The sequence below is a fragment of the Stegostoma tigrinum genome, unplaced genomic scaffold (genome assembly GCF_030684315.1).
Source record: "Stegostoma tigrinum isolate sSteTig4 unplaced genomic scaffold, sSteTig4.hap1 scaffold_109, whole genome shotgun sequence".
Lineage (NCBI taxonomy): Eukaryota > Metazoa > Chordata > Chondrichthyes > Orectolobiformes > Stegostomatidae > Stegostoma > Stegostoma tigrinum.
In genome coordinates this window covers 1022094-1048156 of record NW_026728060.1, presented here as the reverse complement: position 1 = coordinate 1048156, position 26063 = coordinate 1022094, and the positions used below count along the sequence as shown (strand labels likewise).

Here is a 26063-nt window from a genome sequence, read left to right as displayed (position 1 = left end):
TTGGAAAGATATCCTTGAATTAGCGACAGGCCAGATAAGGTTCACTGGGCTTATCTTGGGAATGGAGGGATTTTCTAACGAAGACCGGTTAAGTCGTCTGAGCTTGTCGCATTGTCATTTAGAAGAAGGAGGGAGAAATATAATGAAATATTTGAGATTCTTAGTGTTTCTTTTCCCCAACGGCATTAAAAATAAAACGGTATAGCTCAGCACCAGGCCCTTCAGGCTACCACGGCTGTGCCTACCACAATGTTATTCTAAACTAATGCCATCTGCCTGCACATTGTCCATATCCCTCGATCCTCTGCCTGTTTATTGCATTTGTCTCAATCCCACACAACTTCATTCATGCGCCCCACAGATCTCATTTGAAATTTCCTCCATCCCGGGCACCCAAGTATTTGACATTTTTTTCACTGGAGAAAGAGATTTTGACTATCCACATTATCAGCTAGGGTGATTCTTTTCTTTCCTCCTTCCTCTGCTTTTAACCAGAATCCAGGCTGTTTGAGTTCCTTTTCCTGTCCAAGCTGCTTCATCTGCAACTGAATCCTAGCCATTTCCAAAGAGTGTTGTCAGTCCCTTTCCTTTCCTCACAGATGAGGGTAACCCCAACTCCAGCCTGTCTGCCAATTCCAACAGCTTTGCCGTGGTCACTTTTTGCAAGGACCCCAAAGTCACTGCTTCCACCCCCAGAAATCTGAGTGATGACTGAAAGAGCCATTCCTACACAAGGCACGCCCTGTTTAAACCAAGGGAATGCAACACCCGAACCAAAAGACACTGACAACAACCACTCACCACCCTGGAGTCAATTAACCCGAAACCCAAAGTGGAATTGTAGAATTATTGCGGCAAGAGCGCCCAATCTGTTACGGGCCAGGCGGGAATTTCCTCACAAGATTTTAACAAAGGAGCCGAAACCCTAATTTTGAGATAGTCAGAAGGATAACAAAGTGTGGGGCTGGATGAACATAGCAGGCCAAGCAGCATCTTAGGAGCACAAAAGCTGACGTTTCAGGCCGAGAAACTTCATCAGAAAAGGGGCCGTTTCTGATGAAGGGTCGAGGCCCAAAACGTCAGCTTTTGTGCTCCTAAGATGCTGCTTGGCCTGCTATGTTCATCCAGCCCCACACTTGGTTATCTTGGATTCTCCAGCATTTGCAGTTCCCATTATTCCAACCTGAAATGCCAACTTTTCTGCTCCTCTGATGTTGCCTGGCCTGCTGTGTTCTTCCAACTCCACACTTACCTTTCGACCCTAACTTTCTTATTTTAAGAGGCAGATGTCATGTGGGTGTTCCAGGTATGATGCACTTGGTTTGAAGCAAAACAAATTTATTTAAACACGACAATTAAAACATGAACAGAAGAAAGTGGAATTTAGAATAACAAAATATCGGAAAGCCTAACACACCCAATACAGTAACTATTACAAATTAACTGCACCAATCTTGTCACATCCCATAAACACACCCGTTGGCTAAAAGGTAATTTCAAACACAGATTCTTAAAGGCAGAAGGGAACAACATCCAGAGAGAGATTTCCGAGAAAGCCAGTTAGGAATTATTTACTGAAGCTTGCAAACCTTCTGGACGCACAAATCTCATGGCTGCTCCAGCTGAAATATAACTAGAGAGCCTGAACTGGCCACTCCTCTTCCATTGTTAAGTTTCTTTTAAAACAAAAAACCCAAAGGCCTCCTAAAACCCCTGAAACACTTCCCACTTCTGCCTTTACAAGCAATCTTCAAAAAATAAATGACAAAATAACCTTTTTAAAGTCACACACTACACCCGCCTACCACGAGCTGAGACCCTTGTAAAAGTGGAAGCAGCTTCAGTTCATCTAGTATGGTGCTACACTCTGTACATACCCATGAAAGACCGATGCATCCCCTGGGACCCGCCATAAATACTGATGCAATCCCCAGGACCCCTGGAACCCACTGGAAACACCAACACACTAGCTGAGACCCACAGTAAAAACTGATGCAATCCCCAGGACACCATGGGACCCCACCGTAAATACTAACACATTCCCCATGGTCCCTTTAACATCCTGGCCTGCTCACTGGGGCCCCTAAACATACGTAAGAACATAAATATGAATAAGGAGCAAAAGTAGAAGATATCTGCCCACTCAAACTTGTGCTACCAATAACTATGACCATGGCTGGTTCTCGAACTCGGGCCTCTGATACAGCTGACTCCCTAATATCATGTGCTCTCTTTATTCCCGTAATTCGATTAAACTTCTTCTTGGAAACATTGAATGGTTTGGCCTCAACCACTTTCTGTGGCAGTGAATTCCACAGACACAGAGGCGATGGCCCAGTGGCATTATTACTGGACTATTAAACAACAGAGCCAGATAATATTCTGGTGAATATAGGTTCTGTGGACCTGGATTCAAATCCCACCATGGCACAGGGTGGAATTTGAATTCAACGAATACCTGGAATTTGGGGTTTAATGATGACCATGAATCCAGTGTTGATTATTGACAAAACCCATCAGGTTCATTAATGTCCTTCAGGGAAGGACACTGCCATCCTTACTTGTGCTGGCCTACATGTGATTCCAAGCCACAACAATGTGGTTGACTCTTAACTGCCCTCTGGGCAATTAGGGACGAGCAATAAATGCTGCCTTGCCAGAGACGTCTTCATCCCATGAATGAGTGAAAAATAAATCTCTGGCAAAGACATTTTTCCTCATTTCAGTTCTAAGTGGCCTATCCTGTGTCCTCAGACTGTAAGCCCTGCTTCCAGATTCTTTAGTCATCGGGAATATTGCTCTTACTGTTATTATGTCTAGACCTGTCAGAATTTTATACATTTTCATGAGATCCACCCTCATTTTCATAAACATTGAATACTCTCCTAATCAATCCAACGTCTCTTCATGTGTCAGTCCAACCTGGTATCAGTCTGGTAAGCATTGCCTCTATGGTCAGGACATCCTTCTTCAGATAACAGAAGCCAAAACTGTACATCGTACTCCAGATACAGTCTCACAATGGCCCTGCACAAATACAGCAAGATCTCCCTGAATCCTCTCCCTATTAAGGCCAACATACCATTTGCCTTCTTCAACCCCTGCTGCACCTGCACCCACTGTGTAAATACGAACACGCTCACTGGGGAATCTCTATACACACTGACTCATTACCCCTCAAATCCTTTATAATTATGAACACACTCCCAAAGGCACAAATTCCTGAAACTGTCCTTGGACACACCTGAAAATTACCGTCAGTCACTGGAGACTCACTGTGGTCTCTCTGTGGAAGCCTATTACGCAGACACACCACCCCCGGACCCATGTAAACATGGACACCATCTTATGTAAACGATGACACACTGTCAACAACATTCTGTGAAATACACCCTGTGAGAATCCTGGCAAATACTAACAATTTCCTTATGAGAAGCCTCTACAAACTGACACCCTTCTTGGTGATTCCTTGTGAACTCTACCTCATTACATTGGAACACTTTTTAAAATACTGACACGCACACAAAGATCCCCTGTAAATACTGACAGTCCCACTGAACTCAAGTAAACAACATCAGAAGAAGGGTCCCAACCTGAAATGTCAAGCTTTCCTGCTCCTCGGATGCAGCTTGGCCTGCTGTGTTCATCCAGCCTCACACCATGTTATCACCAGAGTCACCCTAGACCGGCTGTAAATGCTGACAGACTTCCCTGGAGACGCACTGTACAGACTGTTGTATTCCATCTGGAACACCCAGTAATTATTGACACGTTCCCTTTGGATTCGCTGCAGATACTGATGTACTGCCCAGAGACTCCTCAACATACTAACACATCGTGCACAAATTCCCTGTCAACATTACTCACTCCCCAGTCCCTCCTGTAGATACTGAAACACTCCCAGTCAGGTTCCCAGAAATTGTTAACACACTCCCAATGGATTTGTTGTAAATATTGATGCACTCTCCTGGGATTTCCTGTAAAAGTCCGTCACACTTCTCAGGAATGCCCTTTAAATATTAATGCCCTCCCCAGAAACACCCAGGAAATGCTGAAAATCCTCCCAGGACATGCTGTAAATACTGATGCATCCCCTCTGGAACCCCTGTAAATATTAACACTCATCCTGGATACCTTGTGGATACTGATTTTAGAGATACAGAATCATATTGCCTAGAATCAGATCCTTCAGTCCAACCAGTCCATGCCAACCATAAACCCAAACTGAACTGTGGCCAAGCACAGGAATGTGGGACGTGCCCCTCTGAATATTTCTTATTCATGTACTTACCCGACTGCCTTTTAAATGCTGTAACTGTACCCGCACCCAGTACCTCCTCCAGAAGGCCATCCCGTACATGAACCCTGTGTAAACAAAAATAAAATTCCATGCATTTATTAAAATCTTTCTCCTCTCCCCTGGTAAGTATGACCCAGCCTTGAAATCCCCACCCTCTTGAATTGCAATCTGCCATTCATTTTATCAATACCGCTCAGGACTTTTAAACCTGTCGGGTTACCCCTCAATCTCCTCTGCATGGGATCCATCAAAATGCTGTAACGATTCCCTGCAAATACTGACACACTGCCCAGGGATACTGTATTAACATCAGAATCTCCCCGAACACCCCCGCTGTAAATAGTGATACACTACCAGGGACCCCCAAGTAAATAATGACAAAGTCCCTCTGGACCCACTGTATATATTGAATGAATACCCCAGACACACTGCCAATACTGTCACACTCCCCAAGGATACCTTAAATACCTTTCACTCACTGCAGTGAGGACAAACTCCCCAGCAACTCCCTGGGGTACTGAGATAGTTCCAAGTGATCATTCTGTAAATAGCACCCCACACAATCACTGGAAAAATTCTATAGATACTGACTCATTAACCACAGGCTCACTGTGAATATTGACACACTCACTGGGAAACCTGCACAAGTGCTGATTCAAGCAGGACCCAGTTTAAAAATCGACAATAGTAAAACATTTCGACCAATCCTGCGTTTCTGGGCAGAATCCTAGACTTCCAAACTTTTCAAAGAGACAGTTGGACTGAATCTGCGAGAAATACACAACACAATAATCATGCCTGGGAACGGAGATTGCTGTGTGGGTTTATTGAGATAACAGGGTGTGGAGCTGGATGAACACAGCAGGCCAAGCAGCATTAAAGGGGCAGGAAAACTGACGTTTCGGGCTGAGACCCTTCTTCAGAAAATTATTGTTCGGCCTGGAATCCCATGTTGCACCTCCTCACTTAAAGGACAATTAACCAAAACCAACAGACCCTGATCCAAAAGGAACTGATCCAAGACAGCTTTTACACCTCGGGCTATGCAGCACAGATAGTACGGAGCCTACAGAGATACTCGACATTCCAATCCATTCACACACGGTCTAACCATCGGAAAGCTAATTAACCTCAGAAAAGAACATCAAGAGCAGAGTGAAAACTACTGATCTGGTGTGAAGATAATGGGACTCTCAGTCAGTATAACTGCCAGCCCCGATCTTATGGGAGGAGGAAACTGAACAAAGAACTTCCGAACACGGGATCCAAACTTTCTGAACTGAGAACACCATCAGCAAAAACCTGACCCAGGCCATCCAAACCAGACACTGACTAGCACAAGCAATCACTGACTTCACCGAAGCCACGAGTCCTCAGTCACAACCTGAGGTGAAAACCCAAAAGGTGAAGAGAAACGGCTACTCACCAAAACACACCTTTGCGCATCAGCCGACTCAACCCAAACGTACAAACCCACACAGTCCCAAGTCTTCATCCAGGCTCTAGGTGTGGTAATCCAGAGGGACCACCGGGACTTCAAAAATCACATTCTGGGATGGGAGCATAAACCCAGAGATCCCAAATTCCAACATCGGTGGCAGTGCATTGGGACCCTATTGGGAGCAATTCAGGCAGACAGTGTAAATGCTTGTTTTCTGTGTGTCAGTAAATAATGTCTAATAGTGGTGGTCTCTTTCCATCGTGTATTGTATTAACTTCATAGAATTTACTGAGATACCCATTTCTTAAATTCTAATTACCTTTATGCTACTAAATAAAGGGAGATTCCTTTGCCCTTAAATACTTGTCTAAAGTCTCCTCATTCACATCCCCATAAATAAATCTAGTGTTCAGAATCACAGGTTTGGGAGCCGCTTAGACATCAGGAAAGTTCTGCAAACCAGAATCCGATACTCATTCCCCACAGACACTCTGTAAATAATCATACACTCACCGGAGATTCTCAATAAACACTGACACCTTTCCACAGGCACATTTTGATCGTCCCCATAAACACTGACATTCTCCCCCCCGCACCCCCCCCCAACCCCGAGAAAACACTGATACATTTCCCAAGGAGCTCCCTGAAAACAGTGACATGTTTCCTCAGAAACACCTCGAAGGACTGATACGTTCTAGATCCCACTTGAAATGAAAACTACAGGCACGCCCATAAATGATTAAAATGAACTATCAAGACAACACAGTTCAATTACTTCTGTGAGAACAGTGACGGCACTTCAAGCAGTCTGGCCTTCACTATAACTAAATATTTTGTCAGGAATGTGTTCTGAGGGAAAATGTGGATAGTCGATCTATGCCGGTTTGTCCCATATATAGGGAATGTGTCTACATTGAGATCCTCTTACTCAGAATCATGAAGCTGGGGCGTGGGGAAAGACAGGACTGTTTGAGTACGGTCGAGCACATCTGACTGTGTTAATCACAAAAAATAGCCTCTAGGTTTGAGTCCTGTCATGGTCAGCGAAGATCAGTGATCGTGCCCTGATTCCCTGCGTAGGAGAAAGCCTTCCTGATCTTCAACAAAAAAAAACAGAATTTTCAATTGAAGATTCCAGTGTATCAGAACTCCCGTCCAGTCTCAGCAATGAACAACAGACACTATACCCAGACATCACCGAGACACAGAAAGCGTCTTTTCTGTTTCAGTAGTGCACTCTCAGTGCCACAATCAAACAAACGGGAAGATTGCTTCTCTGAAAAAGAACTTCAGAGATAGAGATAACAAGGTGTAGACCTGGATGAACACAGCAGGCCAAGCAGCATCAGAAGAGCAGGGAGGCTGACGGTTCGGACCTCGACTCTTCTTCAGAGACTGAGTCAGATTTACATTATTTCACACCTGGAGCCTGACTTGCAGTTTAACATTGATAATGGGAACTGCAGATTTGGAGAATCCAAGGTAATAAAATGTGAGGCTGGATGAACACAGCAGGCCCAGCAGCATATCAGGAGCACAAAAGCTGACGTTTTGGGCCTAGACCCTCTCTGATGAAGGGTCTAGGTCCAAAACGTCAGCTTTTGTGCTCCTGAGATGCTGCTGGGCCTGCTGTGTTCATCCAGCCTCACATTTTATTATCTTGCAGTTTAACATTGTTTGTTCCAAAGGAGAATCAGATCAGACCTGAAACCTGAACTCTGTTTCTCTCTCCACATGTGCTGCCAGATTGGCGAGGTTTCTGCAGCATTTTCTGTTTTGTTTCAATTTGCCAGCATCCACACTTCATGTGAGTCACATCACTGTTGACTTCTCAGCACTCATCCAGTTTTTGCAACGTGTTTTGATCCCCTTAGCATCACAAACATTGCAAACCATTTTTTGGAATGTGGTCAGATTCACTTCTTGAGGTGGACATGATCACAGATTCACAGGTATTTGAGTGAAGATATTTCTGCTTATCTCAGGCACTCAGGCTGTTCTACCACTTTCAGACTGATCCATAACGCTACATTCCTATCAGCAAAGATAGCTGCCAACATGTATCCTGTCACTGTCTTTGGTAATAACATACAGTGCAAACAGAACACCTCTTTATTCACATGCAATACAGGATATCCAGATCTAGCCTACTCAGTCGCACCTCATTATAATCTCCAGTTGCAAGAATGAGTCTGGTACCCCTGTGTTACAATCACTCAAATGCTAATGATTGCTTCCTTAAGTGTGGAAAACAAATCTACACACATTTGTGTATCTCTGGCTTCAGAAGGTTCTACAAAGTACATTGATGGAATTCACACTTCTTGTTTATTCCGGGGCCATCTCCCCATCCCCCTCTCTGGTGGGGGGTCTGGGCCCGAGGCGTCGGCTTTTGTGCTCCTGGGATGCTGCTTGGCCTGCTGTGTTCATCCAGCTTCACACTTTATTATCTTGGATTCTCCAGCATCTGCAGTTCCCATTACCCCAGAACACTAGCTGTGTTTCTGGATTATTAGTCTAGCAATAATAGCACTAAGCCCTTGCCTCTCCTCTGCCTTCCGTCTAATTGTCTGAGGAGCTCAACGCAAAGGTTGCAATAGAAAAGCTTCATGCTGTCAGACAGTGCTTTAAGGAAAAGATCTATTCCTGCCCAGTGACACCTGGAATCATGATCCCAGCCCAAACTGCTTCGCTCAAACCCATTGGCAGCTACTCTTCAAATTCAACTGGTGTGGAGTCTGAGTGGGTAACAGAAAATGATCAACAAGCTGCCTTTGAGGAAATTCCAGTCTTTCCTAAGAGGTATGCCTATGGTAGGCTCCTGCAGAATCCATGACTGATTCTAGCTGTATTCTTCAAAAAAACCCCACTTTCATACTAGATTAAAGCAATTAGTGCTGGAAAAAATCAGTAACTGCCGGTATAAAGGAATGAAAACTCCATTCAGACATAGTGGCAGAGTTAAGGGACCATTTCATTTTCCTCGCAAAATGATCCATTCAGTAGAGAACTAAATGAGAATTAGTTGAGTTCATTTTTAGCATAAAGCCCATGATGTATTGGGTCACGGCTTCGCCAGGCTCAGTGAGTGACATATCTACGTTAAAAGTATCTTACATTTCCCATCACTAACTATTATGTGGGAACCAGAACACTGTTCTATTTTCCAAATGTGAACTAATCAAGTTTCAAAAAAAACTCGCTTGCTTTTGAATTTTAATTGGTTAGACCAAGACCCTTAGTTTCTATGCATGAAATCCCTACAGTGTGTAAACAGGCCCTTTAGCCCAACAAGTCCACACACCGACCCTCAGACCATCTTTCCCAGGCCCATTCCCCTACAACCCACCTAATCTATACATCCCTGTACACAATGGGCAATTTAGCTTAGCCAATTCCTAGCCTGCACATCTTTAGACTGAGAGAGGAAACCGGCACACCCAAAGGAAACCCACGCAGACATGGGGTGAATATGCAAACTCCACACAGGCAGTCACCCGAAGGTGGGATTGAACCCAGGCCTCTGGCGCTGTGAGGCATCAGTGCTAACCACTGTGCTGCCCATCTTGTATCTTTGCTAACCTATATAGATTATTTTCAATGATTTCTATAACTATACCTCAGATCCTTCTACACATTGACCTTGCGTGGCCTTAATTCCATGAGTGAGCATCTTTATCCCTCTTACCAAATGCAGCACCTCACGCCTAGCTATACCAGAAAAGCAGAGAAAGACTGTTTAACACATCAGGTGTAGATGTTTAGGGTCAATTTAAAATATCAGACTGTCATTCATAAATATTGTTGGACAAGGTTATTAATAGGTTCCAGAATCTAAGTACATAAATGGAGTTTATATTTGTCAGTTATGATCTTAAGCTTGGGTTGATAAATTGCAAGTATATTTATGTGTATATTTACATGACACAAGTGTCAGAGAGAAGCCATGTTCAACTTTAAATGCCACGACTGCCTCTGAAATTTTCCCCACTCTCTCTTCACTCCTTCACTGTCAACACTTGGGGTTAGTATTAATTTGAACTGAACTGAAACAATCACATCACTCTTGTAGCTACAAGAGCAAATCACAGGTTGGGGCTTCAGTTGTAGGTAGCTCACCTCCTGACTTCCCAAAAGCTGATACACCATCTAGAAGGCGTAAGACAAGAGTATGATGGAATACTTTCCATTTACCTGGATGTGTGTGATTCTAACAACAGGCAAGAAGTTCTGACACCATTCGACACAAAGCAACGTTTCATCCACCACCTCAAACACTTCCTCCATCCACCACCAGCACATAGTGACAGCAATGTACGCCATCTACAAGATGCCAAAATGTTACACATTTTCATTCCAAACACACTGGGAATTTGGAGCACTCTCTCCCCAAAAAAACTACATTAGTAATTCACCAAGACTTTTTTGACAGCACCTTCCAAAGCCATGAGTGTAACTACCTGGAAGGGCTGGAACAGCAGACACATAGAATTACAGCCATCTGAGGCTGCCCCTTCAAACCATGCACCATTCTTTCACTGATAGTAGGAACTGCAGATGCTGGAGAATCTGAGATGACGGGGTGTGGGGCTGGGTGAGCACGGCGGGCCGAGCAGCATCATGGGAGCAGGAAATCTGACGTGCTGGGCCTAGGCCCTTCTTCAGAAGAGGGGTCTAGGCCTGAAACGTCGGCTTTCCTGCTCCTGTGGTGCTGCTTGACCTGCTGTGTTCTTCCAGCTCTCTGCCTTGTTATCTTACCATTCCTTCACTGTTACTGAGACACCAGATCCCTTCCTAACAGTACTGTTCAGACAAACCTGCATTACATGGACCACAGCTGTTCAAGCAAAATGTCTTACAGCCACCTTCCTCATGAGAATTAAAGCTGGGCAACAAGCAGAGATCTCACCAGTGATGTTCACATCCCATGAATGTATAAAGAAATGAAGTGGCAAGACAGGTGTGAGGGATTGAATAGCTTCCTCCTGTTCTGATGTTCCTTTTACTCATATAGTGGCTGGTGGATCTTGCTGTGCAGTTGCAGCATTTCTGTCTTCAAAGTTTTGTTTCCCTTTCCAATAGTCAATGGCTTTGATGTCATGAAACAAAGGAGCCGCTCCAGCTCAAACCCATTCCATCAAAAGCTGCGAAGGCGTTTTTTTGTGATGTGGAGTCTTGAATTGTGCCAAACCTCATTTAGCCTTAGCACCCAGTCATCCCAATTACTGCTGGCTATGGGCCACGTCAGTGATGAAACTAGTACAATCCACTTAATAATTCAATCCTACTCTCAGAACAGGCTTGATGCTGAGAGCTAATTATGTAATTACAATTAATCATGTAACGTTTTGATAGAATAGAAACAGAAGAATTGTTTTCACTGACAGAAGGTTCCAGGATAAAGATACAGTAGAAGAATGCTTAGGCTACTGGGCTCATAATCCAGAGGCTTGCACCAATGGTCCAGAGTCACCAGACTAAATCCCCAACACGGCAACTTACTGCAATAAGAAGCTAGTTTCAGTAATGGCAGCACAACCACTGAATTATTGTTAAAAGCCCAATTAGGTCACTGGTGCTTCTTAGAGAAGGAAATCTGCTGTCCCTTTGTGGATTGTGCCTAAACGTGACTCCAGGCTCATAGCAATGCGGTGGATTCTCAACTGGCCTCTGAAATGAATAGTAGCAAAACTAGATTTATGAAAATTGGCGAAATATGAAGCAATTGACATGATCTGGAACTCATTGCCTTAAAGGGCAGTAGAAGCAGATTCAATAGGGCATTATAATAAATGCTTGGAAGGGAAATGAATTACAAGCCGATGGGAAAAGAACAGGGAAGTGGAACTAATTTGATGGTTTAGTGGAACTAAAAGGTCTGGCAATGCACTACAAGATGCCAGCATTATCTTGCCGATAGTTTTCAGTAAATCCATCAACTAAAATGTGACTCAGTAAACAGTGGATGGGGATACATTGTAATATCAGAAGTGTCTGCTGTGGAAGCCTACCACTGCCAAATTTACAATTAAGAAATATTCTTCTGTGAACAGATGTGTAAAAGGGGCCTCTAATTTAAAATCTATATTTTTGGCACTATCTCATTTTTCTGAACAATAATGATGAAATGGTACAACCTTTGTTCTTACTGTCTCTCTGGAAGTGTTAGACATTCTTCTTGAAGTTTCTTTACTCAGAGAGTAGTAAGAGAATGGAATGCTTTGCCTGCAACGGTAGTAGATTCGCCAACTTTAGGTACGTATTAAGCTGTCATTGGATAAGCATATGGACGTACATGGAATAGTGTAGGTTAGGTGGGCTTCACATCGGTATGACAGGTCGGCACAACATCGAGGGCCGAAGGGCCTGTACTGTGCTGTAATGTTCTATGTTCTATGTTTTAAATCAAAATGCTAAACAGGAAAAAAAAGTCACGTAAAAAAAAATCACTCCTCGTCACTTTAATGAAAGAATTTGCTGATAAGATAATGCTAAAAAAAGTATAATACAGACAGACGGGGTAAGTTAGTGTGGCGAACTGGTGAAACCGGCTCATAACGACTTCAGACTCCACAGTGAAGCAATAGATTTACCGAATCATTTACAAAAATAGCTCAGCAACAAAGGGTTGAATTCTCATAAAACTGACAAGTACCATCAGATCGACAGGTAGAGATTGGAATTGTTCAGAAAAAAAAACTTTCCAGATACACTGGTGGATGGTGTGTGCTAGAAACCATTCTGAGTGAAATAACTCTGTGATCGAACACTTATTCACTGAGAAATGAATCTCTGCTGCGCCAAAGAAAAGCCGGTGCATAGTTTACTGGCCGCCTGATTTGCAGGCAAAGGAAACCTGATCCCAGGACTCTCGGATAAATTACACTGTTAGTGACAGCCCATCATGCACAAGAAGAGCCTCTTACACTGAGAACAGAACAGATTATAGTTAAACAGACAAGAATCCCAACATGAAAATCTGCCACTTATTCTGATGTCATCTGCAAACCTACCTCCGACATTCACAGTCAAACCATTGATGTAAATGACAAAAAGCAGCGTCCTTTTGTCCCCGACTGTCCATCCAGGTTTAACTTTGATCCACATGTTGCCTCTATGAACAACATGAACATGTAGCCAAAATACTTGGACTTTTAAACTGTCAGTTATAACTATGTAATCTTTTTCAATTCAATGATCATTTGGCTTCTATATATTTTTCAAGCTACTTTGAGCTGTGTATTTACAATTAGTTCCTGGGGAAAACTCTCTCTTGTGTATTCTGTTGAATAAACACATTTTCAACCTGTATGCTCCTTGGTCCAATTATCTCAGCAAAATGTAAATATTTTTAGCCAATTACAGTAATGATCTTTTAAATGGCTAATTCATAATCACAATTAATTTCTAATTATTCCGAGTACAGAACACCTTGTAAACCAAATTATTTTTCTCAGAGCCGATATTATATATCTTTACAGTTTACAGTGCAGTCATCCAATTATTGCATTGGTCCATTATCACAGTGAAGCTAAAATTAAAGTCTTCTTTATAATTGACATCATTGTTACTGTATTCTTGAATTACAATGACTAGCGTAGTATTTTAGAAGCATTAAACAAGGCTGGATTTTCAATACAAGAATTAGTGCAAATAATCATATTGCTTATTTTGTTAATTATTGTTAGTTCCTAATGATTTTTTTTGCTGTGATCACATTAATATCACTTTAATAATCAGTCTACTTTCAGCTCTGTAGATATATAAAATGAATGTCAAGTTATTATTAAGTGAAGTTTAAAATGTCACACTTTGTTCTTCTGTATTCTAATAATCACAGAATATGTTTCATTATTATCAAATCCATGAATCAAAGTAAATATATTTCACTGTACAGTTTAACAGGCACCATGAATATCGACTAATTGTCTCTCGGCCCCTCTTTTATATTTCTCCTCCAACATTCTGCTCTGTGAGCAGAATATTAAACCAGTCAGTGATCAGCTGTGGATCCTAATCACGTAAGTATCTTCAATATTTACCACACTTTAGGCAGACAGTAAACCCCAGAATCGCTCTTGGCAATATAATAAGAACAATGAGGGAGAAGGGAGCTGTGCTGAATTCAGTGGACAATTGACAGACCTCATCCACACCTGGGAGGGGTTGAACCACACAGCAGGACATCGTGGTGGAAAAGTGGGGCACGAGGGCAAGCATAAGCCCAAGGTGGCCAAAACGGATTCTGAATGGGCCCTATCTAAGGACAACAACAAAAAAAAAAGGCCTCGAGGGGTGGTTGTTACAAATTGTATTGGATTGCAAAAAGAAACTGATCATGAAGATGATCAGGAAGGGTTAAGACCTGGGCGCCCTAAAACCAGAGCAGAGACCCTGGTGGAATAGACAAGAAAAATATGTCAATATGAGAAGGCAGCTGTAACTCTGACAGCCTCCATCAGAAATATGACCAATGAGAAATGGGAACAAGCAAAGGTGGCAGCTCTTACACGAGGGCTTAAAGCAAAAGGACAAGACGGTAGTTATAGGAAGGGAAGGACGATAACACTGACTCAAATGGGTTGGATGACAAAACACCCATTTATGGGCAGAGGGACAACAATGGGTGGGATGACCTGGAAGTGTGAGAAGGCAGTGCCTATGGCACCGTTGTGGATCAAAGTTAAACCTTGGACAGACAGTGACGGACAAAAGGACGTTGTTTATTGTCATTTACGTAAATGATTTGCATGTGAATATAGGAGGTAAAGTTTGCAGATAACATCAAAAGCAGTGGTGTAGTGAATAGTGAAGGAGGTTATCTCCAGAGTACAATCACATCCTTACCACATGGGCCAATAAGCTGAGGAGTGGCAGATGGAGGTTAATTTAGATTAATGTGAGGTGTTGCATTTTAGGAAGGCAAATCAGTGCAGAAGTTATGGATTTAATGGGAAGGCCCTGGGAGTGTTGCTGCACAAAGAGATCTTGGAGTGCAAGTTCATAGTTTCTTGAAAGTGGAGTTGCAGGTCGACAAGGGAGGGAGGAAGGCATTTGGTACGTGTGCCTTCATAGGTCAGAGTCTTGAATCTAGGAGTTAGTGTGTCACGGTGCAGACATATTGGGCATTGCTTAGGCCACTTTTAGAATAGTGCATTCAATTCTGATCTCCTTGTTACAGGAAGGATGTTGTGAAACTTGAAAGGTTCAGAAAATATTTACAAGGACATTGCCATGATTGGTGGGTTTGATCAGAAGGGAGAAGCTGAATAGGTTGGGGCTATTTTCCCTGCAATGTTGTAGGCTGGGGCTGGGGGGCACGGGGAGGGGGGGGGGGGGAGAAAGAGGTGGGGAGGCAGTGCTTACAGAGGCTTCTAAGTCATGATGGGCATGGATTGGGGTGAATGGTCAAGATCTTTTTCCCAGGGTTGGGAGTCCAAAACCGGAGGGTATCGGTTTAAGATGAGAGGAAAAGAGTTAAAAGGGATTTAAAGGAGCAATGTTTTCACACAGAGGGTGGTGTATGTATGTAATGAGCTGCCAGAGGAAGCAGTCAATGAAAGTAGAATTACAACATTTAAAAGTCATCTAGATGGGTATATGAACAAGAACGGTTTAAAGTGATGTGGGCCAAATGCTGGCACATAGGACTAAATGAATTTAGGATGTTTGCTTGGCATAGAAGACTTGGACTGAACGGTCCATTTCCATGCGGCACATCTCGATGACTCAGTGATAGATGAAGTGAACCTTTTCAGATGCAGATTGGGAATGTGACATTCTGGGGGTTGATCTCTGAAAACAATGAGGAGCATCTCACGTTGTAGGTTCCCGAACTACGACGGGGGACCCTCCAGCCAGGACATGGGAAGGAGGAAAAAGAAGGCTGCATCTCCAGAGTAGCGACACTGTAGGGAGACTGGGACAGTCAGGCAATCTGGGAAGTTACACTTCGGACCCAATCACAAGCAGGAACATGGGTTATTATCTGGAAACCCTGGAAAAGATCAAGGGGCCTCTCATTCCACCACAAAAACAATACCCCATCAAAGCTGGGGCTGAGGAGGCAGCAATTGTGATCATGAACAATTGGCTGAAGCAGGTAATTGTCAGACCGACAGCATCCCAAACTAAGATAATAAAATGTGAGGCTGGATGAACACAGCAGGCCAAGCAGCATCTCAGGAGCACAAAAGCTGACGTTTCGGGCCTAGACCCATCAGAGAGGGGCATGGGATGAGGGTTCTGGAATAAATAGGGAGAGATGGGGAGGCGGACCGAAGATGGAGAGAAAAGAAGATAGGTGGAGAGAGTATAGGTGGGGAGCGAGGGAGGTGATAGGTCAGTCCAGGGAAGACAGACAGGTCAAGGAGGTGGGATGAGGTTAGTAGGTAGATGGGGGTGCGGCTTGGGGTGGGAGGAAGGGATGGCTGAGAGGAAGAACAGGTTAGGGAGGCAGAGACAGGTTGGACTGGTTTTGGGATGCAGTGGGTGGGGGGGAAGAGCTGGGCTGGTTGTGTGGTGCAGTGGCGGGAGGGGACGAATTGGGCTGGTTTTGGGATGCGTTGGGGGAAGGGGAGATTTTGAAGCTGGTGAAGTCCACATTGATACCATTAGGCTGCAGGGTTCCCAAGCGGAATATGAGTTGCCGTTCCTGCAACCTTCGGGTGGCATCATTGTGGCACTGCAGGAGGCCCATGATGGACATGTCATCTAAAGAATGGGAGGGGGAGTGGAAATGGTTGGGGACTGGGAGGTGCAGTTGTTTGTTGCGAACCGAGCGGAGGTGTTCTGCTTGGTCCCCAAGCCTCCGCTTGGTTTCCCCAATGTAGAGAAAGCCACACCGGGTACAGTGGATGCAGTATACCACATTGGCAGATGTGCAGGTGAACCTCTGCTTAATGTGGAATGTCATCTTGGGGCCTGGGATAGGGGTGAGGGAGGAAGTGTGGGGGCAAGTGTAGCATTTCCTGCGGTTGCAGGGGAAGGTGCCGGGTGTGGTGGGGTTGGAGGGCAGTGTGGAGCGAACAAAGGAGTCATGGAGAGAGTGGTCTCTCCGGAAAGCAGACAGGGTGGGGATGGAAAAATGTCTTGGGTGGTGGGGTCGGATTGTAGATGGCCGAAGTGTCAGAGGATGATGCGTTGTATCCGGAGGTTGGTGGGGTGGTGTGAGAGAACGAGGGGGATGCTCTTTGGGCGGTTGTGGCGGGGGCGGGGTGTGAGGGATGTGTTGCGGGAAATACGGGAGACGCGGTCAAGGGCGTTCTCGATTACTGTGGGGATAAGTTGCGGTCCTTGAAGAACTTGGACATCTGGGATGTGCGGGAGTGGAATGTCTTATTGTGGGAGCAGATGCGGTGGAGGCGGAGGAATTGGGAATAGGGGATCATCTGCCAATGTGGTATACTGCATCCACTATACCCGGTGTGGCTTCCTCTACATTGGGGAAACCAAGCGGAGGCTTGGGGGCCGCTTTGCAGAACACCTCCGCTCAGTTCGCAACAAACAACTGCACCTTCCAGTCACCAAACATTTCCACTCCCCCTCCCATTCTTTAGATGACATGTCCATCATGGGCCTCCTGCAGTGCCACAATGATGCCTCCCGAAGGTTGCAGGAACAGCAACTCATATTCCGCTTGGGAACCCTGCAGCCTAATGGTATCAACGTGGACTCCACCAGCTTCAAAATCTCCCCTTACCCCACCGCATCCCTAAACCAGCCCAGTTCGTCCCCTCCCTCAACTGCACCGCACAACCAGCCCAGCTCTTCCCCCCCACCCACTGCATTCCAAAACCAGTCCAACTTGTCTCTGCCTCCCTAACCTGTTCTTCCTCTCACCCATCTCTTCCTCCCACCCCAAGCCGCACCCCCATCTACCTTACTAACCTCATCCCACCTCCTTGACCTGTCCGTCTTCCCTGGACTGACCTATCCCCTCCCTACCTAAAATCTGTCGACCTATCTTCTTTTCTCTCCATCTTCGGTCCGCCTCCCCATCTCTCCCTATTTATTCCAGAACCCTCACCCCATCCCCCTCTCTGATGAAGGGTCTAGGCCCGAAACGTCAGCTTTTGTGCTCCTAAGATGCTGCTTGGCCTGCTGTGTTCATCCAGCCTCACATTTTATGACCTTGGATTCTCCAGCATCTGCAGTTCCCATTATCACTGATACTATAGCATCCCAAACTAATTCACTGAAGCCTGATGACTCAGATTGCCTCCCTATTGATTTTCCCTCCCTGAACACATCTGTCTCTGAAGAGTATCCTACAGTAGCAAAAGCACACTGTACTTAACAGGCTGAAATCGCAACAGGATAGTATCTCAGTCCAGATCCGTACCTGTGGACCTGGAATCCCAGAATAAGAATACTCTGAGGAAAACAGCACACATGTTCCCAGTTGTTCTGGAAATTCCACAATATTCCAGCCATATTCCACTGACGTATGGTTCACGGAATTAGCCAAACTGATCTTACCAAGACCTCATCACCTCAGTCAGTCAGAAAGAGCATATCTGGATCTTCAATAGAGTATTGAGTCACATGTGCCAGGCAGGGCTTAAAATTAAACCACAGAAAGCAAATTGGAATGACAGGGAGTGATTTGTCTGGGATATCAGTCAGGTAGGGACACAGGATAGTCCCGCAAAAACAAAAGAATGCGATTTTAAACTACCCAGTCACACACCGTGAAAGGAAAAAGGCAAACTTGAGGGTTGTTTAATTATTGTAGGAATTATGCGGAAAATGTTCAGAACTGGCACAACTACTAAAAGCCCTGACATCAGCCAGGAGCCAGAGAGTCAACAGAACACAGACAGTCCTGATGACTTTGGTATAGTTAACGACCATATATTGGCCAGGCCTCAGCACGGGTAAGTCACCTTGTCTGGGGGCCACATACAGCACGAAGACCAGATTAAAGAGTTGATGGAAGCAGCTAATTTTGTGACTGAAGCAGCAGTAATGAAGATTAGAGCTCACAGGAAAGTAGAAACCTCACAACAACAGGGCAATGAGTATGCGGGTCAGGCAGCTAAAATACTTACTGAAACAGTACAGATATTTGAGGAAGTGGCAGTGGCAGCAGTTACTGGAGGAAGAGAAGTAAGTTTGAAGACATTTCAAGAAACAGCCCCACAACACGAGAAATGTGAATGGGAAAAGGGTGGGGCAATGAGAGGACAAGGTGGAATCAGGAAGACATAGGATCAGACAGTGCCACCACATACCATCGGCTGGCCCATGCTGGGTGGTATAAAATTCAACATCAGACGCCTCATTGCTGGTGGTGGCCTGGAGTAGGGGATGATATAATAAAGTGTTATCGAAGACTCTGCACACACAGTGTCAGGGAAAAGATTAAATGCAGACAGTAGCCATAACCCAGGGGGCTAATGGGAACAATTGCAGATGGATTCAACGGGTTCCCGACCCCAGAAAAATAAATGCTGAATGTCTAAACATATAGAAACAGAAAAGTAGATGCAGGAGTTGGCTATTTGACCCTTTGAGCCTGCACAACCATTCAGTATGATCATGACTGATTGTGTAATCTCAGCATAACATTCCTACCCTCTCTCCATACTCCTTCCTTCCTTTAGCCATAAGGGAAACAACCAGCTCCCTCTCGAATATATCTAATTCATTTGCCCCAATAGCTTTCTGTGGGAGAGAATTCCTCAGGTTCACATTCTTGGTGAAGGGATTGCTCTGCATCTCGGTCCCAAAGGCTTTATTCTTAGACTGTGACCCCCAGTTTGAGATTTCCACATCATCCGGAATCCTCTTCCTACGCCTAACCCATCCAGGCTCATTAGAATTTTATGTTTCTATGCCATACCCTCCTCATTCTACTCAATTCCAATGAGTACACACCCAGTCGATCCGGTCTCTAATCCAGCTGATCCAGTCTTTTCTTAGATCATAGATTGTAGAATCCCTACATTTGGGATGGGTCATTCAGCCTATCAAGTCCACACAGACCCTTTGAAGAGGGACCCAGTCCACCCTATCCCTGTAACCCCACAACTACCATGGTTAACCGATTGAGCCTGCACATCCCCGCACGCTATCAGTAATTTTGCATGGCCCCCTCACCCGAGATTTATTGGGTGGGTGGAAGCATTCCCCTGCAAATTCTCAAAAAAGGACACATTTACAGGGAAAGTAATTAAACAGTATGTGTGCTGTTAGGTACTAAATGGAGATTCCATCTCCCGTACCAGCCCCAAAGTTCACGTCGAACAAATTAACCGAACACTGGAAACTGGTCTAAGACCCTGAAAGAGACAAGGCAAGGATGGTTTAGAGTACACCCCACTATTCTAATGAAACTGAGGTTGACCCCCTTTTGAATTTGTGACTAGACAGGCTATTCAGCTGCGGGAGGGTGTGGTAGGAGAACAACTGGAAACGTGCGATGGAAATAATAGGGTGAAACAATTTGAGAGAGAACTGGCAAAACAGCTGCATGAGCTGTGAGGGGAAGTTGGAGACGGACAGAGAATCAGAGATTTAGAAAGGGAGCATAGCAACATCCGAGCTGGCATTCCTAATCCAGGAGATCAGGTCCTGGTGAAAGTATTATCCCATCATGTGCCACTGTGACCACGATGGGTCAGCCCCTACTAGGTGATTATTACAGTGAGATATGCACTCTTGTAGATATGAAAAAGTGGGGGCCAAAGTGGAAGCAGTGGTCCCAACTGAAGATATACAAAGTCCAAACACAACCATTCACCCTTATGGCAAGTTGTGTTGGGTTCCTGTTCTTTACAGGCTGGTGGCCACCGCCATCACCCGCTTTGGGAATTATTCATATTCAAACCTCACTGGCCTTTGTCCTAAGCCCATAATTCAGGCTTGATTATATGTAATACTTATTGGGGTCCATATTAATCAATTCACTCTCATTCTTATTTCAGTTTGCTGCATGCCTGCCACAGCCAGCTTCACCCCTTCCCTTTCCATACTGCCACGAAGCCCATTTCTATCACTATCACTCCTCGGGTCATGTGCTGCACACAATTCACAATTTAACCTTCTCATTACATAGCCAGGAGTGGGGACAAAAGATGGCTGTAAAAACGCAGTAATTAGGACTGCAGAAGGATAACCACCCAGTGATCAACCGAAAAGTGGCAGAAACAGATTACAAAATAGAGTGAAGATGCGGTTATGGTGCCTAGAAATTTGAAGAATATAAACAAGTTTCTTTTAATGACATGGTAAATTTGTGAAGAGATAGAATTCCACAGATGAGAGTGAAATTCAAATTGATGCTGTCTCACTAAGTAAAGAAAATTAGTGATGCAGAGTGTTTAGAGAAGAGGCAGTAAAGATTTATCCATGAGTTAAATACTGATTCAAAACTCACTGGCCACATCTGAGTGCTGGAGTGTGTAACTGGAACTGCAATTCAGAGAGACTGTTTGTTTGATTTCTCAGGTCAAGTGAGAGAGCGGCTGTTCCCAATCTGTCAGCTGTCACAGAACTGCAGTAACGTTAGAGTTTATTTTAAAGAACTTACAATAAGTAGTAGAAATTAATATCATTTCTAATCTTATGAATTTGGGTTAACAGCGAAAATAAAGCCCAACCAAATTTGGAAGAGCCCTCAGTGATAACGGAGCATTGAGGTTATTCGTAATTAATGTGGTGCAGCTGGTAAATGTTTGGGAAGGAGTACAAAACTGTCAGGATTGAAATGTGATTTAACAACAGGTATTCTAAAGGCAAATAATAAAGGAATCAGTCAAACATCAACAGACTGTGGGAGCACCAAGTTCTGTAGAGCCATTAACCATGCGTTTACTGGACTGGATGGATCGCTTAGGCAAATATGGCTAACAATTACATTATAACATTGCGTGTCATTGCTGTAATGTGAAATGCATAAAAATGTTACACTTGGTTGGGTGGAGTGAGACAGCACCAGAAAATCTCCCACAATGAATTGCTAAGGAGCTCCGCATAAAGGTTGCCCGCGCTGCTGAACACAGAACACAAGACTCCTGTTTGATATTTCACCCGTCAACAGTTGTGGAGTGTGTTTTTCTGACTGGAGGTCAGGGCTAGCACTGTCCCACAAGGATCAGACCTGAGACCATACACACACGCACACGTAACTGTGAGGTGATGCATCCTGGGAGGCCAATTGCAAGGGGAGCGTAAACAATAAATGGAAGAACCCTGAGTAGCACTGATATACAGATGGATCTGCAGGTCCAAGTCCATAGGTCTCTGATAGTGGCAACACCTATGCATAAAGTGGTAAAGGAGGACAATGGCATGCTGGCTTTCTTCTGTCAGGGGGCTGAATAGAAAGTTGTAATTCGGCCACCTTTGGAGTGATGTGTGCAGTTTCAATCACTACATTACAGAAAGGGCGTGGAGGCTTCGGAAAGGTTGCAGAAGAGGTTTACCAGGATTTTGCCTGGCTTGGACAAACTTGGATTGTTATCACCACACAGAGCGAGGGGCTGAGGGGCGACCTGAAAGGGAGACAGTGGACACTCAGCCCTTTTCCTCAGGTGAAAATGACAAATTCTAGGGGCAAATGGATTAAGGTTAGAGGGGGAAAGTTTAAAAAAAAAGAGTTGTATGAGGCACGTTTCTTATACAGGAAGTGATAGGCGGCCACAATGTACTCTCTTGGGAGGTGATAGAAGCAGAAACGATCAATCACGACATTTAAGAGGCACTTGGGCAGACATATGAACAGGCAGGGAAGAGAGGGATATAGATCATGTACAGCCAGATTGTATCACTTCAGAGTGGCATCAATATTAGAACAGATGTGGTGGGCCAAAGGGCTTCTTCCGATGCTGTACTGTCCTGTTTTCCAAGTGGCAGGAATAGTGGAGCCACAGTTAATATTTTGAATAAACATCTCTTCTTTAGAACACACAGTGAGTTTATGCATCTTGAGGGAAACAACGTGGAAAGGGAATATATATTTGAATGGCACAGACGCAAAGAGCACGGAGCAGGGAGTTACTATGTACAAATCTTTATCGAAGAGAGAACATAACTAAAATGCATTGAGGAGACTGTATGGGATCTTGGGCTTCATTAATGGAACCTGCAGTTTCATCAGAGTTCGACATGTGTTCGGCTGTACGACCCAGCACTGTTCGGAGAGATGTGTGACTGTTCGGATAAGTAAGAATGTCTCCGGTGGTATCCCTCTGCCAGATATTCAGCTTTTGGAACTGTTGAAGGACGTGGTCTCTCTGAGGAAAACGGAATGGCCAGTCACTTTTTCGACACTTGGAATGATTCTTATGTTATGCAGAATTTCGGGAGATTTAATAGAATTATTTTTGTAGGGGACTCTCCTGTCAGAGGCTTAAACATGAAATTCTATAGCAGTGAGTGTAAATTTAGGATGGTTTGTTAATTGCCTTGTGCTCAGATTAAGGACATCTCGAAACATGTCAAATCTCTTGTCAAAGGTGAGATTGAGAGGCCAGAAATTATTGTACACATTGATAGCAATGATCTTTTTTGGGAAAAGATTAAAAGCACGACAAAGTGAATTTGATCAGTTAGGTAAAATATTTAAAGAAAAAACTTGATGAGTCGTGCTTTCTTGTTTACTCCCAATGCCAAACGAGGTAGGGAGAACAAGGTTAAAGGAGACAAATCGATGGTGAAGATCTCGTGAATTGTTCAGGGATTCAGGTTTTTGGACAATTGGAATGTCTTTCGGGGTAGAAAAGACAAAGAATGGTCTAATGTAAACTGGAAAGGGATCAAGATCTCAGCAGGGAGCTTTGCTCATTCCATTAAAGGAGACTTTATATTGACAGAGATGGGGAGTGGGGGAATTATACGTACCAGCGTAAACAGAAGGATTGATGAGGAACGTTCTGAATGTGAGGAGCGCACAGCAATTACAAAAGAAAGATGAGAGAATCAGAATATGTAGTAACTCTGAAGAACTTTTCTTTTCAATGCAACGAGTCTTAAAGTTAAAGCTGATGAACTCATAGCTATGACAGAAACTTGTCTGTGAGATGGACAAAACGGCAGCTCACTGTTCTAGGTTTTAGGTGATGTAGGAACAATAGAAAGGGGGTGTGTGTGTGTGTGCATGTGTGTGCTTAACAGCAGGAGCCAGAGAGTAATGGCAGAGGGTTGCTTTTCAGACTGGGGGCCTGTGACCAGCAGGGTTCCAGCAGGATCAATTCTGGATCCTCTTTTGTCATTTTATATAAATGATTTGGATGAGAATATAGAAGGTACAGTTCGTAAGTTTATGGGTTACACCAAAATAGGGGCATAATAGACAGTGAAGAAGGTTACCTAAGATTACAAAGGGATCTTGATCAAATGGGCTCAAAAAAAACCATATTGTATTCAATCTGAATAAATGTGAGGCGTTGAATTTTGGTGTAACAAACAAGGGCAGGACTTATACAATTAATGGTAGGGCCTTAGGTAGTGTTTGAGAACAGGGGACCTATGGGTGCAGGTACACTTCTTTCTAAAAGATTGCATCACATATACCCACAGGGTGGTTAAAAGGCATTTGGCATTCTTGCCTTCATTGCTCAGTCCTTGGAGTATAAAGAGTTGGGATGTTATCTTGAGGTTGTACAGGACATTGGTGAGGCCTTTTCTGGAATACTGTGTCCAGTTATAGGAAGGATATTATCAAACTGTGCATTGTTCTGAACACTTACCAGGATGTCGCCTGGCATGGAACAATTGAACTATAAAGATAGGCTGGAACTTTCTTCATTGCAGTGTAGCAGGTTGAAAGGCACTGATAGAAGTTTATAAAATAATGAGAGCTATAGATAAAGTTGATGGTAGTTGTCTTTAGGTGGGGAATTTCAAAACTAGGGGACATATTTTTAAGGTGAGAGGAGAAACATTTAAAAAAGTCACGAGGCTTTTTTTTTAAAAAACACAAAGGGTGGTTTGTGTGTGGAATGAACTTCATAAGGGTGTGGTGGATGCAAGTATAATTACAATATTGAAAAAGCATTTGGATAGCTACATGAATGGGAAAAGTTTGAAGGGTCAGGAGCAGGCAGATGGAACTAGTTCAGTTTGGGATTATGTTCAGCTTGGACTGAAGGGTCTGTTTCTAGAGGGTCTGAAGGCTCTATGACTCTGGCTTTAAGAAATAATAGAGGTAATGAGAACACACTCACGGAAAAGATGCTGAACCTTGATAAAGATCTGGTGAGGTCACAGTCAATCATTGCATCCAATTCTGGTCAGAAAAGATACGAGAGCCCTTTAAGTTGTGGAGTACAGATTTACTGTGGTAGTTCATTGAGAAAGAAAACGCTTCCAACCCCCAGGTCCTCAGTGCAAAGCAGGGACCATTCTGTCCGAAACACGCGGGGCTTTGGGGCCAATAAATATTCTGGCGGTAACCTGGGCCTCTCGCGGCCTGAAGCCTGCAGCCCTTTTCAGTTTACTGAAAACGCATGACCAAGAAGCTCTAATTCGGATCTACAGTTGTACACAAACGGTGATAAAGTCTCCCAGACCACACTAACATTCACTGTTTCCCCAATAGCTTATTCTTTGTTCCTTTACCAGCTCCGACAAAACCGGCAATCACCAGCTTACGGCGGTCAGAATGACGCTGCGCCTGCGTGCAAACACCGGCCGGAACGTTGCTGTTCTGAGGAAGGGTCACCGGACACGAAACGTTAACTCTGATTTTTTTTTCACAGATGCGGCCAGAGCTGTTGAGCTGTTCCAGTAACTTCTGTTTTTGTTCCTGATTTACAGTATCCGCAGTTGTTTCGGTTAAGATTGATCACGTGTCGCCGCACGCCCCCACCCCGCCGCTCCAGATCTGTCCTCCAGTCCCACCCCTTCCTTTCTATTGGCCGAGCCCGCTGCCAATCACACGTGCTCTGGGCTTGGGGAGGGGAGAAGAATGTTTCGAGTTTCCCGTTTTCCCTGCTGCAGCTCAGCTTCAGGAGTGAGGGTAACAAAGTGTGGAGCTGGATGAACGCAGCAGGCCAAACAGCATCTCAGGAGCACAAAAGCTGGTGTTTCGGGCCTAGACCCTTCATCAGAAAAGGGGGATGGGGAGAGGGTTCTGGAATAAATAGGGAGCGAGAGGGAGGCGGACTGAAGATGGAGAGAAAAGAAGATAGGTGGAGAGGAGAGTACAGGTGGGGAGGGGATAGGTCAGTCCAGGGAAGACGGACAGGTCAAGGAGGTGGGATGAGATTACTAGGTAGGAAATGGGGGTGTGGCTTGAGGTGGGAGCACGGGATGGGTGAGAGGAAGAACAGGTTAGGGAGGCAGAGACAGGCTGGGCTGGTTTTGGGGTTCAGT

General features: G+C 44.4%; 1 long non-coding RNA gene across 6 annotated transcripts in view; it reads right to left on the bottom strand.

The window, feature by feature from the left end:
• LOC132207590 (uncharacterized) overlaps positions 1-25571 on the bottom strand; it is a 67001-nt gene extending 41430 nt beyond the window's left edge. For all 6 annotated transcript variants that reach the window (XR_009443601.1, XR_009443603.1, XR_009443602.1 and 3 more), the window contains exons 1-3: positions 24914-25571; positions 5727-5913; positions 4292-4365 (exon numbers count right to left, since the gene is read on the bottom strand). This is a non-coding gene — a long non-coding RNA (uncharacterized LOC132207590). The remainder of the gene's footprint in view (positions 1-4291; positions 4366-5726; positions 5914-24913) is intronic.
• Positions 25572-26063: the final 492 nt, after the last annotated feature.